Below are 23,374 nucleotides of genomic sequence, written 5' to 3' on the forward strand. Positions count from 1 at the left end.
TAGGTGACTGGCTAAGGTTCGCTAAGGTCTCCTGAGCACTCAGGTCAGAAAGAATCACTATGATTTTTGCCTAGCAGTTTCTCTCCCTCTCCCTCCCTCCCTCTTTCTCTACTTCTCCCTCTCCCCTCCCTCCCCCCCTCCTTCCCCTTTCCTACCTCCAACTTATAGAAAAGGTCAGCTTTTCGTATTAATTTAGGGGAAAAAATGGTAATAGTAGTTCATATACCCGCTTCCTGATTCTGTTTTACTTTGAAAACCCCTGGAAAAAGCGTGAGACGTTTGAGTTGGGAGATCTGCCTTTAAGACCTGGCTGTCCTTTTGAACTCCTTGCCTTTAAGAAAGCTGCTTGAGCTCTCTGAGCCTTGGGTCCCTCTGTAAACTGAGTGTGACCACTCTCCCCACACCCCACCCCCACACCAACTGTCCCCATGTAGCCACAGGGGTGGGGCCCGTCAACCAAAGTGCTGTAGGAAGCTGATTGTAGCTTTTGCCTCCCTGACCACGGACTGGCTGAGTAACTTCTTTCAGGTAATTTTGATTTGGCCACATCGATGGCGATCAGCAGCGTTCTCCAGGCACCACACCAGGCACCTTCCCGTGTTAATTCCTAGAATTATCTCATGAGTTGGCATTCCCCTAAGAGCCGGCCAGCTTACCCCTTCCTCTTTCCTTTCCCAGCCTGCTTGCACAAAGCCCACAGGGCCCTAAAAGGTTAGGGACAATCCGCCCATCTCCCATTTGCGCCCCCACACACAGTTTGTGACTTAATCCATCCTCACAGGGCTTCTAAGCCACACAGCTGTGGATGGACCCGCACATCCCAGCACTGGGCCCTCGTCATAACTGCTCAGGTGGGGTAGAGAGCAGCTCCCACGTCCTGGCACAGAGACAGGTTCATTCCTGACCGTTCTGTCCAGTCATCCTGTCCTAGGTGCAAGGAGCTGTCATTCACCCAGCATTCAGCTGTCTGCAGGACTTTAAAAAAAAAAAAAAAAGACAACGAGGTGATTACAGGCTCATTAAGATTCAGCCCACTTCGGTTCTTGCACTGCTGGTGGCTATCTAAAAACAAACACCAGCAAAGAGAAGGCGGAGGAGAACCAAAAGGAGCAGGTGACGAGAGAACGAGGTGAGGCAAAGTAGAAGGAAGATGGCAGGTTTCTAGAGAGGTTTGTTTTGTAGGATCCCAAAGCATACTGAGAAGAGAGGGCGTGTCCTCCCCCGGGATGAAGGACATAATATGAACTAGAGGAAGTGCTTTAAGAAACAATTTAAAAATAAAATGTATCCTGTTCCTTTCAGTCCCCAAATTAGACCAGAGACAGGCACGTGAAGACCCAGCTTTCCAGGGACAGAGCAGGAATTCTTATTTCTCTAGGAATTCTTATCTGCAGAGCCACACAGTTGGAATATTCAAGGACTGACCCACCTCTGAGGTTGGAGCAAACACTAGGGTCATGAAGGAGTAGACGGTGACACTCCATAAAGCCAGGCACCGTAGTGAATTCCAGGGCCGGGATTCAAAAGGAGCAAACAGTTGACAACTAGCCAAAGAACTGTTAAACGAATAACTTTAGTGTGACAACGCGAAGGGTGGAATGTAAGGCTGCCCTTCGCTCTGCCTCTGCCAGCCAGCGTTCCGCAGGCTTGGACATGTCCATTTATTTCTCTGAGTACCCCCTGTCTCTTGGTTCAAGAACTAAGATCTCTTCTTAGTTCCTCATGCTCTGAGGAAATAACTGTGGTTGGATGATTTCTGTCTGTAATAATTACATCCAGAGAAACGAGATTTAAATGTAGTTCATTCATTCATTTTATTCATTTGTCCATTCGGGACATGCTGTCGAATGCCTATTATTCTGGGTTGAAGATGAGTTTTAAAGAATGAATGATACCAAGAACCTTCCTTTCAGGAGATTATATTCTCATAGAGGGGAGTTTGTGTATCTAAAAATAAATTTAGTAGCATTGGAGCCCCTCCCGTGATTGAGATGGCACAGGTGAACGTCAGCCCTGCAGTGACCCTGGACCAGCATTTTCTAGACAAATTCCAGAAGACTTTGCAGGAGATATTAATGTGTTTCGAAACTATGGCAGGTTGAAAAATCTGCCCACTGTGTTCCCCTCTTGGAGATTCTGATTGCACGTGGGCATAGTAGAGATCCCAAGAAGTCCAGAAGCAGAGAAAGCTGTGAAACCCAGCGGCATCCCCCATTCTTACCTGATCCCAGAGCTTTGGAAACAAGTTTGGAAAAAAAATTCCCGTAGACCAAGTCTGAGATCAGAGCTTCTCTCCTGTTGAGCTCCGTATCCCAAGCTTTTGGCACAGAAGTGTTTCAATGGAGTTTGTTGAACAATCTCACTGAAAGATGCTGTCAGGTAGGAATGGTTCGGTTCATCTGACACCACACAATAGAAATGTCTACTCTGTTTTGTGCTGTAGTTTCTCATCTCTCTACTGTAAGAGCATAGACTCCATAGCAGTGCGCCTTCTTAATCAACGTCCTGTGTGTCGCTTGCACATCTAATGCCAGTCACCAGCCAGCCACCCTCCAAAACCCTCTTTCCCTTGAAGGAATGCTATGTGAGATGGCTTCGAGTAGAACTTTCGCCATCCTGATTGGTTGACCACCTCTCGAGAGCTCCAGTTTCTCTTTCTGAGGGTGACACTCTGACCTGAATGATATGCTCTGGAGTTTGCATTTCTAACAATAAGTTTTATCAAACTATCTAAGGTTCACACCTTCACCTGGACACTCCCGCCCACCTTTCTGAATCAGAACGCCTATTTAAAATGTCAGCTTTCATAACAAATGAACAGGACAGACAAACAGAGACTCCTGGACATGGACTATAGACTAGTGGTTACCAGAGGGAAGCGGGGAGAGCAGGTAGGAGGGAGGTAGACGGGGTAAAAGGGGTCATATATGTGGTGACAGAAAGAAATCTAACTATGGGAGATGAACACACCATGTAAATATATATGCCTTACTGTTAAAATGTACAGCTGAAACATCAGATTTCATTAACCAATGTCACCATAAAATAATTTTTTTTTTAAATAAATAAATAAATAAATAAATAAAATGTCAGCTTTCAGGCCCTAGCCCAGAGAGAGTGAGTCTGAATCTCTGTAGAGATCAGGCCAGGTAACTGTTATGTTAAACATGTCCCCTATATGATTTTGATGCATACCAGTGTTTGAGACCCGGCCTCCTAGTACACACTTCTATTGCCATTTGCACATCAAGCTCAAATGGAACTTGAGCCCAACTGAAAAGCTCTATGAGTGGCTTTTCGGCCAAAGATTCTCATTCTGTACTTCCGTAGTAGATTTACTGAGCCTAAAGCACAGACTTTATATTTATCTCTGGTGAGTTTTATCTGATTTAGGCCAATCTTTGTCATTTTATTTGACCTCATTTTAGTTCTCAACTTAGGATCATCCACAAAAAATAATGAAAAGGCCTTCTGTTCATTCAGCCAGTGACTGTGCCCCATTTTCGTAACACACGTTTTGAATGCCTGTAATAAAAATCAAAGATTACCTATGTTATACTGTCTACGAGTAAAATTTCAAAAAAAAAAAAAATCGATATCGTGCCCTGACTAGAATTTAAAGAAGAAATAAAAGGAAATTAATTTACTATAAAATCATATTGACTTCAACATGTAATTGCCCAGGCTTGGCAAGCAGAGGAGACCTTATGAAGTAGGCAGATGCTTCTATGCCTGTGTTCAGGATAGGACAGTCTTTAGTGTGACGGATACAAGTGCAAAATGGTACCAATGGGGTCCTGGCACTGCCATTCCACGGGTGGCATTTGACATCTGTGAGAAGTTTTTTCCAAACGAGTGAAACTCTCTTTGTAAAGGATCGGATACCAGGAAGGACCATCTTCCTTTGATTTGTACTCCAAGTTCAGTGTCTACTGAAGACCACCCAGCAAAAGCACTCGGTTTTCTCCTGTAAGGAGTGTTAGTTTCAGGCGCAGATAGTTATAACAGTTACATACATTTATAAAAGCCACAGATGTTCAGTGAGACCCATGCGGGATGCGGGAACATTCTTCACTGTGTTGCTAGACTGTCCCGGGAAGGGATGCTGTCCCCTTGGAGAGTCACGAGTGCAAGGCGTTACAGATTTTCAACAAGCCGACGCCCATGCAAAGCCATGATAAGCACAGGTGCCCCTCGAGGCTGGTGTCACCGAATATGAGAACGCTCCTTGCTCAGAGCATTCAGCCAGCCGGAGTCGACGTGGCATCACTTCCGTCCAGCAGCCTCTCTTCACTTGACCTTTATCTAGGTTCAGTGGCATCTCCCAAAGCTCGTCCACTTCATATCCTGAACCCGAATCTCTTTCGGCCTGGGTTCCACCTTGTGGGTTCGCACGAACTACATGCACCCGCTCTCCCACCTGATAACCCCTTAGCAACCTCCATTAAAGAAAGCAAACCGCATGCCCTGGTCTTCTCCCCCACGGTCTTGCCACCCCTGGTCTCCCGCACATTACTGATTCTCTGAACTTCAGTCGATTCATATATGAAATGGGGATGGTCGCAGTATCTAACTCACAGAGGATTGTCATGAGAAGCAAATGAGATAATAATGTAAACTTAATTAAATGTAAACTTGGGCGTGTAGTTAATGTTGTTTAGAAGGTAGACTAAGGGACTGCGCGACCTCTGGCCTCTTAGCAGTCGGTCACTCTCTGCTCCTCGAGCTCCCATTTCATTTTTCCTGTTAAAAGACTTATATTCCGGCGAGGAACAGTTCTGCGTTCAAGCCCTGGCTCCATCTTGTACCAGCCTCATAATTCTGGGCAACTCGCATTCTTTCTCTGTCACGTCAGCTCAAGAAGTGTTCCCATCTCACAGGGTGGCTGCGATGAGGAAAACGAGATGAGATTTGTAAAGTTCTTGGGACGCTGTCTGGATAGATAAATGTCAGCTATTCGCGCTTTGCCTTTGTATTCGCGGTTCGCACGCGGCAAGGGCCGCTGTAGCCAGCCCCTCGGCATCTCTTCATAGTAACTCCGCTCTCTGTCATCCATGGAGGACTCCTGGGGCCGAGCGCTCGCTCTCCAGTGCTGACCATCCATGTGCCCATTGCTCATTATGGAGATTCATCACGCATCTAGCGTGCGTGACCTGCCGGGCACCTTTCTAGTCCCCTGGGGTCCTCCCCTGCTCTCCCTTGGTGCCGTCTCCTCCTCGTGCTCCCAACCCTCACTCAGCTCCAGCCATTCTCCTTCCCCCTGTCCCCGAGCACACCCATGGAACCTTGCGAGTCCTCCGTCTCCAACGACGGCCTCACCCCACCCCCTTCCCTGCCTTATTCTCCACCGCGTTAACCACCGTCTGACCTGTGATAGTTTTGCTCGCTTTCCTTTTGATTTTCTGTCTCTGTTCATGAGGATATAAGTTCCTCAGGAGTTGTAGTTTCTAATTCGTTTCCTTGCTTTATCTCTTATACCTAGAATCATGCCTGGCACATATCAAGCACTGAATAAGTATTTGTTGTTGAATGAAATAAATGGTTTTGAAAGATAGTGTTTTGAAGACTGTGACATAGAACAGCAGTTATCAGCAGGAGTTGGTGGGAAATTTGGTGCCCCCAGGGGCATTGGCGAAGTCCAGAGCCATTTTTGGTTGGCACAACGAGGTACTGCTCCTGGCATCTAGTGGGTAGAGAGGCCAGGGATGCTGTCAAACATCCTACAGTGCACAGGACAGTTCCCTACAACACAGATTTACCCAGCCCAAAATGTCAGCGCTTCTGAGTTTGAGATGTATTGTGCCAGGAAGCATGGAAGGGAATTGGACTCCTAGAAAGAGCCATTTCTTTAAGGAAGGGTCCTCTGGCAAGGTGACATTTGAGCTAAAGACTTGAAGGAAAGGAAGTTGGCAGCCATGCTGAGATCGAGAATAATATTTCCGACAGAGAAAACAGCAAATGCAAAGGTCACCGAGCAGGAATAGACGTGGATGTCTATGTTCTTCTCACACGATCATGTCCCACACCCCCTGATCGGAGGTATCAAATAGGCCTGCACCAACCTTTACGTGCTTAGCCCACCTCTGGGCTGTTCCTGACCCCACAGACTCCGCCCCGCGTCACCTACAGTCTATAATGCTCGAATCAGATTCTCCAAGTATTTAGATCTCGTGCTAACGTCCGTGAGCGCTCTGGCTCACATTAACACTCTTTAGAGCCGTGCATCTGGTCCTGTCCTCCTGCTTTCTCTCGAGGGTTTGTAAAGATCACCACTAGCCCAGAGTAAATCGTGGCAAAATGCAGCGTCTTGGGCAGAGCTTCGTCCTGAGCTGGCCTTGGCTAACTCTCCAGACACAGGCACATGGCCCCTATCTCCCCTGCATGCTCCCAGGCTGGCCTCCACCTGACTGTTGCCCAGGCACAGCCCACCCCGGGGCCCAAGCCCCCTGCCTGGACGGTTCTTCCACCAGCTGCCCCCTGCTCAGCCCCTCACTTCCTCTGCCCTCAGCTTGGATGTCATCTCCTCACGGTGGGCTTCCCTGACCCATCTTATCCTCTAGCCCTCCTCACTCTGGTTTATTTTTCTTCACTGCACTTTCTATCAGTGTTACAAAATACATCTTTCTGGTTATTTACCTGCTGTCTCTTGTGGTAGGCAGAATGGCCCCCCCGCAAAGATGTCCACGCCCTAACATCTGGAACTTGAGATTATGTTATGTTACATGGCAGAAGGGACTTGGCAGCTGTAATTACAGACCCTAAAATAGGGAGATTATCCTGGATTATCCGATGGGCCCAGTCTAATCGCAGGAGCCCTTCAAAGTCGAGAACTTCCTCCACCCGGCAACAGAACAGATGGTCCAGAAGGGGAGGCAGAGAAATTCGAAGCATTAGAAGGATTGGTTATGCCTTTGCTGGGTTGAAGATGGAGAGGACAAAGTGACAAGGAATGCAGGTGGCCTTTGGGAGCCAAGAGGCTCCGAGCTGACGGCCAGCAGAGAAGGAAGGACCTCAGTCCTATAACCGTAGAGAGCGGAATTTTTCCAACGACCTGATGAGCATAAGAGTCGATTTCCCCCCAGATAAGTTTCAGTCTGACCGACACCTTGCCTTTGGCCTTGTGAGACCCGAAGCAGAGAACTCTGCCCCTACACTTCTGTCCTATACAACAGTATAGTAGTAAATGGATATGTGATAACTTGTCACAAAAGCAGCAGGAAACCCACATCCCTGGATCTTGTTGTTTATGCCCATGTCCCTGTCCAGGACATGGAAAGCTCTCAATAAATAGGTATTGAGCGAATAAGTGAATTCCAGTTTCCCTTACTCTCTCCCTTGTGGGCATGGAAGAGAGCTTGAAAAGCTGCCGGTGGGAAACATCACATATCCCCAGGTCTCGCAGTGTGCCCATTCAGTAAGCAAGCACTCAGCATTCACCGGTACCTGGCTTTGGGTCCCGAACTAGGAGTAGAAATTACAAATAAGATTGGTCTCTGCTTGCACCACCATCACCCCCAGGTGGTCCACTGTAGAGTTAAAGATCAGGAGATTCGGGACAGTAAATGCACTGCAGTCAGTGTTGTGATGGAGGGGGACATCCATAGGACTGACAGCTGGAGTGGAGGCCTGCTGAAGGTGTCAGAGCCAGGGGGCTTGGGGGTAAAAGGGAAGATGGACATTCCAGGCCAGCAGAGCAGCGAGCCCCCAGGCTCAGGCTGAGAGATGTGAGAACTTTTGACACATCGGAGAACAGAACACAGTTTAGGCTTTCAGTTTAATCAAAGGTGTGACTTATGGAGCATATGCCCAGGATGTGGGGAGTGGTAGACAGCCCAACTTCTGGCTCCATGCCTTACTAGTACAGTGGCCACCATTTTTTATTTGACTTTCCTCCCTTATGAAATGGGAACATCAGTTCAGACTCACGGGATTGCTGGGAAATGCCTGACGAAGAGTAAGCATTCAGCAAATGGTAGCTAACACTCCTGGCACAGCCGTAGGGAGCGTGAGATCAGGAGGTGCATGCAGGGTGAGCAGCGAGGCTGGGAGCCAGGTGGGGCTAAGGTCTGAACTGCTAGAGGCAGTTCAGCTTTATCCAGTAGGCTGCGAGGCTTTTAAACAATGCACGGTTTCACTCCTGGCCCTGAAGAGAAACCATCCTCACCCAACCTCCTCTTCCTTTTCTTATTGTCGCCATTTATATCTTGGCCCTGAGCCAGCTTTTCATTGGAACGCTGTGGCTGCAGCCTGGTCAAACGCTATACAAAAGAACCCCTCAGCAGGCCCCGACACTAACCCACCCCGTTACCGCCAGGGACACTGGGTTCTCTGAAGTACCCCAGCGAAGCAGCCAAGCAAGAGCCCCCCTGCTTGTCAGACTTGGTCAGGGGCCTCTGGTTAAACCGAGCTGCTAAAGAGTTGTCTTAACTGCATCCTGAAAAGATGGCAAGTTTTCCTATCACCCGGCCTCCTGAGCAGAAGCCGGTGTTCCAGAAGCGTGATTCCATCATTTCTTACTCCTTGCCCCAGGCGCGGCCTCACAGGAGAGAATTATTTAACGAAAGGCTTCTAGAATCGGACCTTAAGCGCTTCCCTGCTTCTCTTCTCACTCTAAGAGACCTTTTCACCTCAACTATTTTTCTTATAAATGATTCTTTCTGTTTCCTGGGTTGTTCCGACAACAACGTCTCATAGTTTTCCTCCTTCTTTGCTAAGTAATTCGCAAGGCTCCTGCATGCCAAATAGTTGGAAAAAGAAACCAGAAGCCAAAACATAACTTTTCCACTGAGCTGGGCCTCACCTGTCCAGGTGAACTAGAACGGCCGCATCTGTCAAACCAGGAAAGAGGGTGCTGGTTGCTCCTCCCGAGTTTGTCACTTAACTGCTTATGCATCTTGAACTTACTGTAGTCAAGGCATCTTTCCGAGCCTCAGTATCCTCTCCTATGAATAAAGTGTATTAACGCTGTTTTTAGTCCATTCAGGCTGCTGTGACAGACTGGGTGGCTTATAAACAACAGAAATTTATTCCTCACAGTTCTGGAGACTGGGAAGTCCAAGGTCAAGTTGTCAACAGATTCAGTGTCTAGCGAGGACCCTACTTCCTGGTCAACGAGTGGGCGTCTTTTGCTGTGTCCTCACATGGTGGAAAAGGCCAGGACGCCCCCTGGTACCTCTTTTATAAGGGTACTAATCCGATTCATGAGGGCCCCACCCTCACGACCTAATCACCTCCCAAAGGCCCAGGTCCAAACACCATCAGACTGGGGATTAGGCTCCATCATATGAATTTCGGGAGGACTCAAACATTCAGTCTATCGTAAATGCCTTCACGGTAATGTCACGACATTGCCGAGAAAGTAAAGGGGTACAGATACTACAGAGCGGTACGAAATTACCAGCAGGCGTTTTCCTTAACATCTGAACACACGTGTCACCAGCACTACGACCACTTTGTTAATTACATACTCCCACCTGCTCCTCCCACCCTGACCCCGCTATGTTTTCAGCACGTCTTCAGCCATCCCTCATTGTACGTGCAACTGGAAACTTCCTCCCCAAGGCATATGACGTTCACCCTTCATCAGCAGGGCTTACAGTACCTCGATGTTTGAGAGCGCGGTGAGCAATGTCACAAAGCCCCATGGCCTGATACCCGCCTGAGAGTGTGTCGGGGAGAAGTGGAGATTGACGGATATGTATAAGAAGTCCATAAGCTGGCGCATAGCAGGCACTTAATATAAACTGTAGCCCTTTTCGCAGGACCTGGCACACAGTAGGTCCTTCAGAAAGAGTGTTTCAGGAGCTTTAAAAATTCCACTTTTGACTTTGCCAGGTGTTATAATATGAGTGCTAGAGTACAGCTAAAGAAGAGGTTTGTTTTTAAAAGTACATCTTGAAAAATTTTGACAATTCATATCCTCATTTGTTTTAAAGGACAAATCTTATAGGAATGCAGTGATATACTGGAGCCCTGGCTTGTGAGAGCCTGGTATGAAATTTTCAGGATATGTAAGATCTGGTCGTTAAGTGTAACAACTATTAAAAACCAAATTGTATAAATCTATCGCTAAAGGGTTGTAAAAACAAAGGTAATACTCAAAAGTCATTGCTTCCTAATCGTGTCTCTATTATCCGTGCTCTTAAGGTTTTTAAATCTGCCATATCTGTGTGCGTGGCAATCCTGTGTAACGGTGTGCTCCTGCCCGCCCCCGCCCCGCCCCGCCCCCGCCCCGTTCAGTGACATTGTGTCAGCAGCTTGAAATCTGCCGTGGTGGGAGTATTTACACCATGGGAATTGGCCCACGTTACACATCAGAGCTTTTCTTTCTTTCTTCCTGGAGATCCAGCTGTTGAACATTTACCAGCATATACCACTGAAATATAGTAACATGCGAAATTCTGTCTCCCCATCACGTTCAAGTTAAACACTTGTAGCAGTTTGCAGTATATTCTTGACTTTCCTCTTTCCACCTGTATAATAATCTATTTCTCTCTATGTACACATCTTTTTAATTGTCACATGCTCTATTAAGGACAAAATGTCGGGTATCTTTCTTCGTTGGTACATAACGTTGTATTTTCTTCTTTTTAAGAACAGTATGGGTTTTTTTTGTTCCTGTTTTTGTTATTTGTGTTGTTCCTAGGTTCTTTCCTGCCCAGTTGTAAATAACACCATACATAAACATCCTTTATATTCATGTTTGTTTGCTTATTCGAGTATTTGTACACAATGGATTCTAAGAATCTAAGGTACTAGTATACAAACCTTACTGATGTGTGAAATTTTATAGATTAGAAAATGCTAAATGTGTCAGGTCAGATAAATTTCAAAGCAATATTTATTTATTCTACATTAATTAAATTAAATAGCCAGTACATTTTGATTGATTAAATTAAAATGTAATCTTTATTTTAAAGCTAACATTTAAAAGTAAACATTTAAAATTAAATGTGGGCGTGTCATGTTGCTTGTTTGTTTTATTGTGTGGGGAGCACAGTCTATAAATTGCCGAAGAATCAGTATTTTGCGGAGTAGCCCCTTCATAGGAAACCTGCTATGGAGTGAATTGTGCCCCTCCTCTCAAATTTATAGATGGAAGCCTTAATCTCCAATGTGATGGTATTTAGAAACGTGGCCTTTCGGAGGCAATTAGGTTTAGATGACATGAAGAGGGTGGGGCCCGCTTGGTGGATGAGCACCCTTATAAGAGACCCCAGAGTGTCTGCACATTCTCTGTCATGTGAGCATACAGTGACAAAGAGAGCCCTCGTGAGAAGGCAACCATATAGCGCCTGGATCCAGTCTCTAGTATTTCGTTACAGCAACCTGAGCCTCCTAACACAGAACCTCATTTCAGCCTTTTTTAATATAAACAGAGGATCTCTGACTTAAAGGTCCACCCAGGTCTTTGAAGCCACGAAGGACAGGCCAGTGGCCAAGTGAAGCAGAGCCCTTTCCTTACCGTGTGTAACTACCTGGCACTGGCATTTCGGCACTGGGACTAACCGAGTTGGCCTGGCCGGTTAGTGGGAGCAAGGGGTGGCCATTTCCTGAAAATGTTTCCGCCCCCCTCTGCTGACCCATGCAAAGTCAGTGATTCCTCTGTCACTCACTCAGGTCTTAGCACAGCCAGAGCCAGCAGCAGGAGCTACGATCCAGCCACACAGACAGCTGTGCAGTACAGTCTGCCGTAGAAGGGCAGGAGCGGGGGATAGGATCCTAAATCTTCCTGCTGTAAGGAAAATAATCTGGCATTCATTCAGTACACAGTTTCCTTGAAGACATATTTATGATGAGAAGAAGTATCTGATTTTCTGGAGGTCTTTCAAGGTTACAGTCTCCATCTCTTAGATTTGACTTGTGCGTTCATGTGCATTAGCTCACGTAATCCCCACTTTATGGAAGAGCCAAAAGAGGCACAAAGAGGCTAATTGAATTCAGAAGTTAGCAAAGCCAGTAAATGACAGCCCGGTGCTTAAGCCTACCTTCCAGTTTCTTCTTGGGGCTTCAGCGCTTGAGATGGGTAGAGCAGTTGCTGAGATCTGCTCAGAGGGATTTGTCCAGCCCTTCTCCAGTACCCAGGCCCAGACAGCTGTGCGCTACCTCATAACCCGCTACCATCGTGTATTGAGGGCCCTGTATTGTGTTAATATCACCAATTAACATTTCCTCGATTATTACTTTGTGCTAAGTGCTTTTCATGCTTTATCTCATGTCACACTACATCCTTTTTAAGGTTTACATGATTCGTCAAAGATCTTTCTTTAAAACAGTACTTCACAATCATGGCTGCACGTCGAAACTGGGGGAGATTTTAAAAACCATGATGTCCGTGGCTCATCTGAAATCAATTAGAACCTCTGATATGAGACCCCCCTCCATCAGTATCTAAAACCATAGCAGGTGATTCCTATCTACTCTATGTCCTACCTACTGGATAGGAATTCGCCCTTACATTTCCAAAATCTACATTGTAGACACCCATTTGTACCTTCGTACCTCTCTTTGTACCTTCTTTTTCTCTTTCTCCCCTATGTCCCGTTCGTCTAACTATCAGCAGACTCAGGCGCTCCCTTGCTGTTTGAATGTGTGTCTATTCATTCAGCAAAGGTATTCTGAGTGTTCATCATGCTTAATATCTGAACCCATGCAGGCTGCAGGGATGCTCGAGTCAGACCAGAATCCTGGCATCAGACTGCTGTAAAGGCGGACCTAGGGTGATGCCCTGCAGATGCATCTACGTTGTCACAAATAGCAGAGTTTCCTTTTTTATGGCTGACTTACTATTTCATTGTATATATTTCATTGTGTGTGTATGTGTGTGTGTGTGTGTGTGTGTGTGTATACCCATTTTCTTTATCCTTTTCATCTGTCAAAGGACATGCAGGTGTCTATATCTTAGCTATTAACACTAGAGCTGCAACAAACATGGGCAGATATTTCTTCCAAAGTGCCGATTTCAATTTCTTTGCCGTTACCTGTGTTAGCTCTGTGAGGTGATAGATGTGTTAATTATCTTGATCTTGATCATCATTATACTGTATTATTGTGTGTGTGTGTGTGTGTGTGGTAGTGTGTGTGTGTATAAACACATTGTACCCCTCTAAATATATTATTATATATCAGTTATACTTTGATAAAAAGTTAAATAAAACCTTAAAAAAAAAAAAAAGATCCAGGCACAATTGGAAGAGATTATACCGCAGACGTGCCCAGCTGGAATAAGTTCTCGCTGGAATGCACCTCCAGTGGTTTATTCAGACCTCTATTGTCCTAGAGTTAAGCCCTTTTATCCTAAACGTTCCCTGGGCTAGCAAAACCCAGCAAAAAAAAAGGCAGTGACGGAGAGAGATGCGCTGCCCGCCCGTCTTTCTGTCTCCTTGAGCGTTGTTCCTATCATCCACCTTTATTCCCCACCAGCCACCTCCCCCTCTGACCCCTCAATCGCTGGATCTCCTTTTAGAGCATATTGGATATTTCACCGCAGTAGGTCAGGCGTGGTTGAATCAGAAAGGCACAGAGGACCCTGAACTGGTCACCAGAGCTCTATGGGACATCTCCAACTAAGGGGATCTCAGCTCAGAGAGTTATCTAAGAGAAATCGCCCACGTCCGCCCCTTGCGAATCCACAAGGCAAGCTTTGCTTCTCGGGCACATGTGGTCAGCACGGACTGTATGCCCGGCACGGCACACACACAGGCTCATCTTTATGATTAACAGAGGCAGCAAAAGAAGTAGAAACCATGGTCCTTGTCTTCGACAAACCTAGGATCACATTGGAGCAGCAGCCATGCAAATATTCTGAGGAAACATTTAATTCTTAATCTTATTCAAAGGCGATTTAATATCTTCTTAATGTTTAACTGTTTACAGCAGGGGTAGATGCATGCCACATCTGACCATCACCTGCTTTTGTGTCAAGCGAGGAATGGTTTTCACATTTCTAAATAATTGAGAAAAAATCCAAAGGCAGGTATATTTGGTGGCACATAAAAATGACATGAAATTCAAATTTCAGTGTCCATTTATAAAGTCTGACACAAAGACACATCATCCAGTTTTGCTTTATTTGGGGCTTCAATGACAGAAGTCCATTAGTTGTGACAGACCTTGTGACTCCCAAAGCCAAAACTGTATACCGTCAGTCCCTGCAGGAAAAAGTTTGCCAGCCGCAAGTCTGCAGCTGGGCAGAAAGTGTGTGGTCTGGGGAACCCAGCAGACCTGGCTTAGGTAGAATCTTGCCGCTTAGCTCCCCATATCTGGAAAATAGGAATAATACCACATTTTTAATCGACCGTCGTGAGGATTAAATACGCTGTTGTAAATACAACTTAAAAACCCAGTGTTCTAGAGCAGGGGTCCCCAACCCCCAGGCTGTGGACCAGTGCTGGTCCGGGGCCTGTTAGGGACCAGGCCGCACAGCAGGAGGTGACTGGTGAGCAGTGGGCGAGGAGGGAAACTTCATCTGTATCTGCAGCCGCTCCCCAGCGCCAGCATCACCGCCTCAGCTCCGCCTCAGCTCCGCCTCAGATCCTCAGGCATTAGATTCTCATAGGAGCACCGGTCCCTGGTGCCAAAAAGGTTGGGGAATCTCTGATCTAGAACTAGTATAGAGGCTCCATAAATATTGGTTACCTTCACCACCTTAATTATGTGCATATATAACCGCCTATATAGATAAAGGAAGGATGAAATTGCACGAAAGTGCATCCTGCTCTTAACTGGAGGGAGAGGTGCACAAAAGGGAAAGGGAAGAGGCGTGGAACGTATATATCACTGGGGTATTTTTCGTGTGCTGGTCGCCCCGTCTTAGATGCTGTACGTATATGAGAGCAGAGTCTTACCACGCTTATTCACCTCTTGTCCCTCTGCACTTCGCGTAGTCCCCGGCATAGGGTAGGGGTTCAATATGATATGACCGAATAAAGGAATGCGTTTTCACACTCAGCCTTCCTGATCGTTGGCGTAGTTGTCACACACTTGACTTACGGACTCAGGCCATCAGAACTGTGTGTCAAGTGCTGCATCTCCGCACATCACAAAACCTTCGGCGAACTTCTCTGTGCACGTGTCTTCACCTGAAAATGCAAGTACGGGCGTACCTCAGAGGTGTGGCAGGTTCGGTTCCAGACCCCTGCAGTGAAGAGAGTCGTAAGCTCTTTGCTAGTGGAGGGTCTTGCCTTCAGTTGGTGAAACAGGTGGCATCTGCGATAAAATGAGTTATACCTGTAACGAGGAAACACTGCCAAGGGTCGTTGTAGAGAATGAGGAAGATGTAAGGCAACTCGGTGACTCGAAGGAGGGAAGGCTTGACAACTAAGATCGTGTGCTCTCAAGTCGGAACCCTGACGTTTCCAAACATAGGCTTCTTTGAAATCTAGTCTCGTTGGTGCGGTGTTAAGCAGGAAATCCTGGCAGGGTCTTAATATGGAAAGAAAATGAGAAAAATTCCAAGATGCAAAATCTGGCACAGTGACAGGAGTCAAAATTTAAGGGACAGCTCCATGAGGTGGGTCTTCAGGGAAGTGGACGCATGGGCTTTTGATAGAAGGGGACAGGAAGGCCTGCATGTAGCTGGGGGGATAGCCGTTGAGTTTGTACAGACAGTCCCGACTTATAACGGTGTGAACGTGATAGGCATTCAGTAGATACCATGCTTCAAACTTTGAATTTTGATCTTTTCCCAGTCTAGTGATCCGAGGTGTAATGTACCACGTGATCATAAGTGTGAACAACTGGTACTCAATAGCAGGGGTCTCCAACCCCCGGACCGGTACTGGTGCCGGTCCTTGGAACCAGGCCATACAGCAGGAGGCGAGTGGCAGGCGAGTGAGTGAAGCTTCATTGTATTCGCAGCCGCTCCCCAGCGCTAGCATCACTGCCTCAGCTCCACCTCAGATCATCAGGCATTAGATTCTCATAAGAACACCGGCCCCTGGTACCACAAAGGTTGAGGACCGCTGCTCTACAGTGTATTGTGACGATTTTGCCCAACTGCAGGCTCATGTGTGTGTTCTGAAATATTTAAGGTCGGCTGGGCTAAGCTGTGATGTTTGGTAGGTTAGGTGCCTTCAATGCATTTTCAACTTAACAACATTTTCAAACAATGGGTTTATCAGGATGTAACCCCATCCTAAATCGAGGAGCTTCTCTGTTTGGATAAGACAAGGGAAATATATATGCAAGAGTAATGGCAGTTCATTCCAGCTGAAGTTACTGATGTCTCCAGGGATTCCTTACGCTGTGATTTTTTTTTTACCGGTCTTCATTTAATCTAATGGGTTAACGTAACCATAGACTGGTACATAGGGACTGTCCATCTTCACAGAGAGCAATGGAAAAAATTCACATGTTTTGAGGGTCCAGTATTGTGTTGATATCGCCAGCTAACATCCATTGAGCAATCTCCGTACTCAGCCCTATGCTAAGTACATGAAATTTCCTACCTTATTTAATTCCTGCACATCTTTTGTAAGGACCTCATGATTTATTCAAAATCGCGCTGTTAATTGGGAGCCAAGCCAAGACCGGAACACAGATCTTTCTGTCTTGAAAACAGAAGATTCCTAACCCTATAGTGCTTTATGGATGCGATCTGTAGAAACCTTCACTCCCCACCTGTGAGGGAGGGAGGGAAGGAGGAAGAGAAGGAGAAAGGACTTACATGTCGTGATTACACCCTTAAGTAATTAACCAGGATTCTGTGCTTAAGCATATCAGGGGCAGACCTGTCTGAGGAGGTGACATTTGAGCTGAGACCTGAAGGGTAAATTGGAGCCAGCCATATGCCTAGCCTCGAATCAAGAACACAACAGCCAGGATGTGGGCATTCGCTTGCTCTTTTCCAGAACTAACTAGAGGGGTGGGGGGGCGTGAATAACTCGAGATGCGCCTGGGGGGTGAGGCGAGAGCTTCCTGGGCCACGACAAGATGATGCGTCGTTCAGAACTTTTTCTGTAATATAGTAGTCAAGACAGCGCCTGACTGAGAACACCAAGGACCTTTTGTATATTACAGTGTAGTAATTAGGACTATTGTGCGATTTCTAGTTATCAGCCCTTGCTCAATCATAATTCTATAGGACCCCACCTTGCATCTCAATAAGCTGTTTGTTAAGATGTTTTGCTTTGCTTGGTTTGCACACTAAGTATCCCCTCCCAAACCTTTGATCCTCTCTCCAAACATTCATGTGATTGTGGGCCTCTGAGTGACACATCCCTAATTCGGTGTTCCAACTCTGACTTGGATAACTGGGACAAAAGGGACGCTGAGTAGCCTTTATTATCTCTTCGGTATTTCTCAGAGAAATATTTGCATCATCTCAGGACCCCTCTCTCTGGCCCCTTACGGCTCCTTGTAACACATGGGCGGGATAGTCCCCGCTAATCCGATTTATAAGAGATCCTCTCCCGCGAACAGGACAGCCCGTGGGTTTGCCCAAATCAGGCTGGCAGAGAGCAGACAGGCTCGTTTGTTGGCGCAGGTTCAGACCCCAGAGGGTCGTCCTAGAGGTGCTTTCTAGTAAACAGGGACCTTTGAGGGCCCACGAGAATAACGTTAATAGTCCTGGCCAACACTGATCGAGCACCTGGAGCACTTGTTATGAATGGGATATGTTTTGCTTCCACAGCAGCCTGGGAGGCAGGCACTCTTCGCCATTCTTGCAACGTATCCGCTGGCTCAGGGCCTTTGCACTCGTGGCTGATTCTGCCTGAGTTCTGCCCCTACACCGGCACGCTTGCCTCCTGCTCCCTGGCCTCCTGCTGGTCTTTGCTTCAGTAACACCTCCTCAGAAACATCTTTGCCAAGCAGCCATCTAAAATTTCAGTAGGTCCCCTGCCCGAGCACTCTTTCCCTCCCTCCTCTGCTTTCCCTCTACCGTCCTATAACACACTGCATGTTTAACCTTCTTCCCTTGTTTCTCATCTTGCCTCTTCTCTGAGCGCGTAGGCCCCATAAGGACAAGGGCTTCTGTTTTCAGACCGCGCTCTGGCACAGAGGAGGCTCTCCACAGATAATGGTTGAAGAAAAAATAAACGTCCCTTTACCATAATCATTTTACCTACAATGAAAGAGAAGTTTACGGAAATTCCCAATGGGCCCCAGGTTACCCGGAAAACAAGTAATGAATCCAGAATTAACCAGCACAGCAGGCCTTATAACGCCACACTGCCTAAGCCTTCTCCGGAAGTGTGGTCGTGCCGGGAGCTAAGGAGACAGAACTGCCTGTTCATCCCATTAAAATGCTCCCTTGAGGTTGGCTTCAGCGTAACAGGAATCGACACTAATAGGCCATCTGCCATCCCTCCTCCTCTATAGGCACTGTGCTTGTGACGTCCGGCTCCAGAATGCACCTCACTTCAACTCCAGTGCAGGTCTTAACGCTTGTCTTGAGCAGACCTGCCATGCGTCACAGACTAGATTGGAAGCCGTGGGTCCAGAGTCCATGGAAGACACAGCTGTCCTCCAGGAGCTCATGGTTTGGTGGCACAAAGCACCAACAGTAACTGTACAATCTTGAAGTCACGGGCGTCGTTCAGATTGCGTGGTACTTTTTTGCAGCCGGTTTTCTGTACTAGGCTCTTTCTACTTCATCTCGTCGATAGTGGTATCGGAAGATGCATGGGCTTGAGAGCCAGAGGAAACTGGGTTTGAATCTGGGTTCTTCCTTATTCTTAGTTACTTACTCAACGTTTCTGGGATTTTGTAAGGAGTAGAAGTGATGGACACGCCTGGCACCGTGCGTGGGACCTGGTAGTTACGTAGTAGCGGGCCGCTGCCATCATTGCTGGGAACCAGTGTCATCGTTTATTATTCTTGTTCAGCTTCTGAGCAGTGAAATCGATGTCTGCAGGTCAATAGGAAGAACCTAGGTTGGCTTTGAAAATCTATGCCAGGTAATAACAATAGCTTATTGCTTGGTTGAGATTATGCCTGTGTGTTAATCACTGTACTGCGTGCTCTGATTTATTTAATCCTCACAACAATCCAATGAGTCATTAATACCCATTTTACAAAAGCGTCCACTGAACCAAGGAGCAGTAATTAAGTCACTTGCCCAAGGTCGCGCAGCTAGTAAGCATGGAGCTGACGTGTGGATTAATGCTAGCACCTTAACTCCTGATCTTTATGCTCGGCCCCCAGGTAATCCGAGAGTGGAACCTGAGAGGTGATTGTTTTCTTGTTACCATTCTCCAGACAGTCGGGGAAGCAGCGAGAAGGACCAGAACTGGAGTCAAGACTCTTGCATTCAGGTCCTAATTCTGCCACTGCGCAGGCTTCCTAACCTTAGGCCATCGAGCTCACATTTTTGAGCCTTGGTTTCCCCATCTATAAAAACTGCCTTAGAAGAGACGGCCTTCGACGATAGCTAAGGGTCCTTTCCCCTCCACGGCCTCTGGTTCTGCGAGATGACTCATCCATACAGCACCACGCCACTGGAGTCGGAATGACCTTGATCGAAATCCCAACGCTGCCACTCACTAGCCGTGTAGGTGACCTCTCTGCGCCTCAGTTTCCTTATCTGTAAAACAAGCATAACCGTCCTGATTTTGCGGGACCGTCCATGGGATTCAATAACAGACACGTCATAGTCAGGTTTCCCTCAGGAAATAGATCTCATCGAGTAATTCAAGGTGTTTTAGCTAAGGGATGGCTGATGAGGTGAGTGGACAGCGTGGAAGGTATGAACAAGGACGCTGGGGCACCACAGACGAGCAGAGGCGGCCAGCTGTTACCGGCGCTGGGCCGAGAGCCATCTGTTAGTTTCTTGAGGCTGCCAGGTGACGGCTTACACAGCAAAAATGAATTTTCTTACAGTTCTGGTGGCTGGAAGCCCAAGAGCAAGGTGTCCACAGGGCTGGTTTCTTCTGAGGCCTCTCCCCTTCTCTTGTAAGGTGGCCGTTTTCTGCCTCTGTTTTCACGAAGTCCTCCGTTGTACCCATCTGTGCCACTTGCCTCCTTTCGTAAAGATGCCAGTCGTACTGGATCAAGGCTCACCCTAATGAACCCTCTTTAAGGACCCTATCTCCAGGTGTAGTCATGTTCTGAGATGTACCAGGTGGTGGGTTAGGACTCCAGTAAACCAATTTGGGGGGCATACAGTTCAGCCCATGACAAGATTCAAAGGGAAAATAATGCTGCCAGAAGCCAGTGTGATCTGCTTCCAGGCAGAAGCTGAAGAGGGAGGGGACACGGGCACTGTCCGAAACTCTGCTGGCCTGCCAGACCGCGGGGAGGAACACGGTCCCTCTCATCCCGCCCTGCGCTCTGTGGCCGGTGCTTCCAACCTGGGGTCCCAGGTGGTTGGATCTGAAAGGGTGAGTCTCTTGGGGCATGGCAGGAGGCAGGGAAGGGCGGAGATGGACTTGGAGTGAACAAATGGAGAATTATACAGCATGACAGCAGGCAGGAAAGCAGCAGTCCTGAAGAGTTAGTTCTGTCCACTTTAAATGGGGTGGGGGTTTGGGAGGGAGCAGAGAAGAGGGCTGTGAGCTCTGCTTTCCTCGCTGGATGTTTATGCAGCGCCTGCTCTTTCTTGGAGCGTGCAAACGAGAGAAAAATGAAAAGATGCAGCCTGTGCCCTTCCACGTGGGCTTGCTTTGTTTAAGTTTGAATTGCACAAAGCTTCTTGCCCTTTCTGCAGCCCATTAGCCGAGCGTTCATTCAGGCTCTAGCGCACGTTCACCTGAGCAGAATTGCTCGGCCATCCGAGCCTTCTCGCCCTTCTCGGTAAGCAAATGAGACATCATCTCGTGCAGTGAAGCATCCAGCCGGACTGGTAGAAAGAGGCAGGCTCATTATTTGTAAAAAAAAAAAAAAAAATTAAAATCTCCATGCCAACAAGCTGGTCAGCAGATCTGACTTCTGTTCAGAGAGTAGTTATTTTTCAGTACCTGATAGAAAGTCTGGGCTCTCGGACCCCCCAGGCAGGCTCTCAGCTGCTCCTCACCCCCACCCCCGCCCTTACATCTCCCTCTGCCTTTTCTAAGCATCGAGTTATGCTCCATTTTGTTCAGCGGTAATTTTAAGACCAAAATCTTGGACCCTATGTATTTTTTCCTTTGTAGGGCTCAAGAAAAGACTTTCTTCTTACTGGAAGCGACAGGCTGGAGAGTCTTCAGTAACTTCACTACTTTAACTACAGAGGGCTGGGCGTGGCCAGAATGTCTTTCTTTGTTCAGTGTCTGTTATCTCCCGCTTTCTGCTTTCTGCTCGGCTGGCCCTGCAAGGCTGTCTTGTCTCAGAGTGAGTCCTGTAAGAAACTCGTCTCCTGGTGGGTTTCCTGGGTGGGAAAAGAGCCCAAACCACAGACCCACGAGCGTTGTTTCTGCCTGAGGTTTTTCTTATCGCCTTGCTGTCTGAATCGAGCAAAATCACTTATCTCCTATGATTTCATGATTATCTGGAAATTTGTCCAAATCTGGAAAAATGGCAGTAATAGTTTTGGCCCAAGATAACAGCCTAGGGTGCTTGGGAATCAGGTTACTCTTGTGTGTTTCTTTGAGACAAAGCAAGCAGATCTGGGGTGTGCGTGCTTGTATAAGCTTCCTAGGACTGCTATAATAAAGAACCACGCGCTGGGTGGTTTAAACAGGAATTTATTCTTTCGTTATTCTGGAGGCTAGAAGTCCACGGTCAAGGTGTTGGCCGGACTGCACTCCCTCTGAAGTGTCTAAGCGATGATCCTTCCTTGTCTCTTCCAGCCTCTGGGGGCCCCACATGTTCCTTCATTCACAGCAGTTTGACTTCAGCGTCTGCCTCCACCTCCCCTCTGCGTCTCTTTCTGTCTCTTTTTCTTATAAGGACACCACCCTAATTCAGTATGGCTCATTTTAACTTGATGACCTCTGCAAATGGAACTTATAACCCGTAATGCGATACCTCTGCATCCCAACCCGAAGGCCTAAAACGCAAATGGGCAGGCAGTGCCAGTGATTCATGGGAGTGTGGATAGGCTGGCATGCTCCTGTACAGCTCGTGGGGGCGTGAATAGGAAGGACCACTTTACAGTATCTACTGAAGCTGAACACATGCACTTCCCGTCACCCAGAAATTCCACTCTCAGGCGTACATCCAATAGAAGGGCGTACATGTGACACCAAAAGACCCGTTCGAGAGTGGCGGTAACAGCTTTCAAGCTGGAAACCACCCAAATGTCCATCGGAATGCCATGGGCACCGAGGGTCAGATATATTCACGCGATGGGCTGTTACACAGCACTGAGTGGACAAACGACAGCTCTGTGCAGTAATAGGAATGGGTTTCGCAGACACAGCGTTGAGCCGAAAGTTCCTTCAGTTTCTGTAAAATGCAGAAACTGATTAAACCATGGTGTAAGGATCTGGAATAAAAGCAGGATGGCGGGTGTATGTGTGACCCCCAGGGGCCTGGGGTGGGGCTCCGGTCCGTTAGCCACGTTCTCTTTCTTGGTCTGAGCTCTAGTTAGAGCGGTGAGTTCACATCGTAGGAGGTTCACCGGGCTGTGTGTTCTTACATCTGTGTGCTTTTCTGAATGCAAATTACATTTAAATAAAACGTTTGCCTGTAGAAGCACAAAATTAAAATGTTCTGCAAGTGTTGGTTAAAAAGTGTTTGCCGGGCACCAAACCCTTTATGTTCTTAGTGCTATCGCAATCTCGGCCAAATATATTTTGTCCAGTGAAAGATGAAGAAGAACGAAGTTCTGTCCTCTTCAAAGGCCACTCCCCATGACGTGAGATCTGACCCTACCCCCATTTTGAACCAACGCTACCTGCCCTCTATTTGAGTGCCCATAACACCTCCAGACTCTCGAGAGCAGGGACCACTGTGTTTTTCGTCTCTGTATATCCGGTGCCTGGCACGTAGAAGTCACTCGATAGGTATTTGTTGAATGAATGAGTGAGTGAGCACCGGACTTTTTTAAGGTCTAAGCAGCCCATTTTACTCCATCCATCCACGCTTTCAAAAAATCCCAGCCAAGTCAGGGAAGGCTTCAGGTGGATTTCTGTTTTCTCGCTTTGATAAAGAGCTTTCGGGAAGGAAAAACTTTAAAAAGCAAAAAAGTAGAACGTTACATTTATGTGATCAAAAGTGAGTCTCAAGCGAAATCAGCAGGGGATTTCAAATTAAATGGCTTTTAATAAACTCACCTTCTTCTGGGTCATGCATAAGAAGAGAACTCTAGAGCTTCAAAGCAGAACAGAGGAAAACCATAATTATGAGGGTCATTTTCATAAACATCTCCAGGATGAGAGCCCACGTGTTCCCCAGAGCCTCCTGCGCAGCAGCCCGCTCAGTGCCCACCTAAGGTTTCTCTTGTTCAAACCAGCAACGCCACAGGAAGCGCTAAAGAACTAAGAAATAAATCTTCATTTTCATGGATTGGCCC

General features: G+C 47.2%; 1 protein-coding gene and 1 long non-coding RNA gene across 6 annotated transcripts in view; both read left to right on the top strand.

The window, feature by feature from the left end:
* Window positions 1-23,374, top strand: part of LARGE1 (LARGE xylosyl- and glucuronyltransferase 1) — a 489,641-nt gene that overhangs the window by 383,788 nt on the left and 82,479 nt on the right. The window lies entirely within an intron of this gene.
* Window positions 14,585-20,826, top strand: LOC120614892 (uncharacterized). Its single transcript, XR_005656113.1, has 2 exons — window positions 14,585-18,550; window positions 19,201-20,826. It is a non-coding gene; the product is annotated as an uncharacterized LOC120614892 (long non-coding RNA).

This window comes from Pteropus medius, unplaced genomic scaffold (assembly GCF_902729225.1).
Source record: "Pteropus medius unplaced genomic scaffold, Ma_sr-lr_union100, whole genome shotgun sequence".
NCBI lineage: Eukaryota > Metazoa > Chordata > Mammalia > Chiroptera > Pteropodidae > Pteropus > Pteropus medius.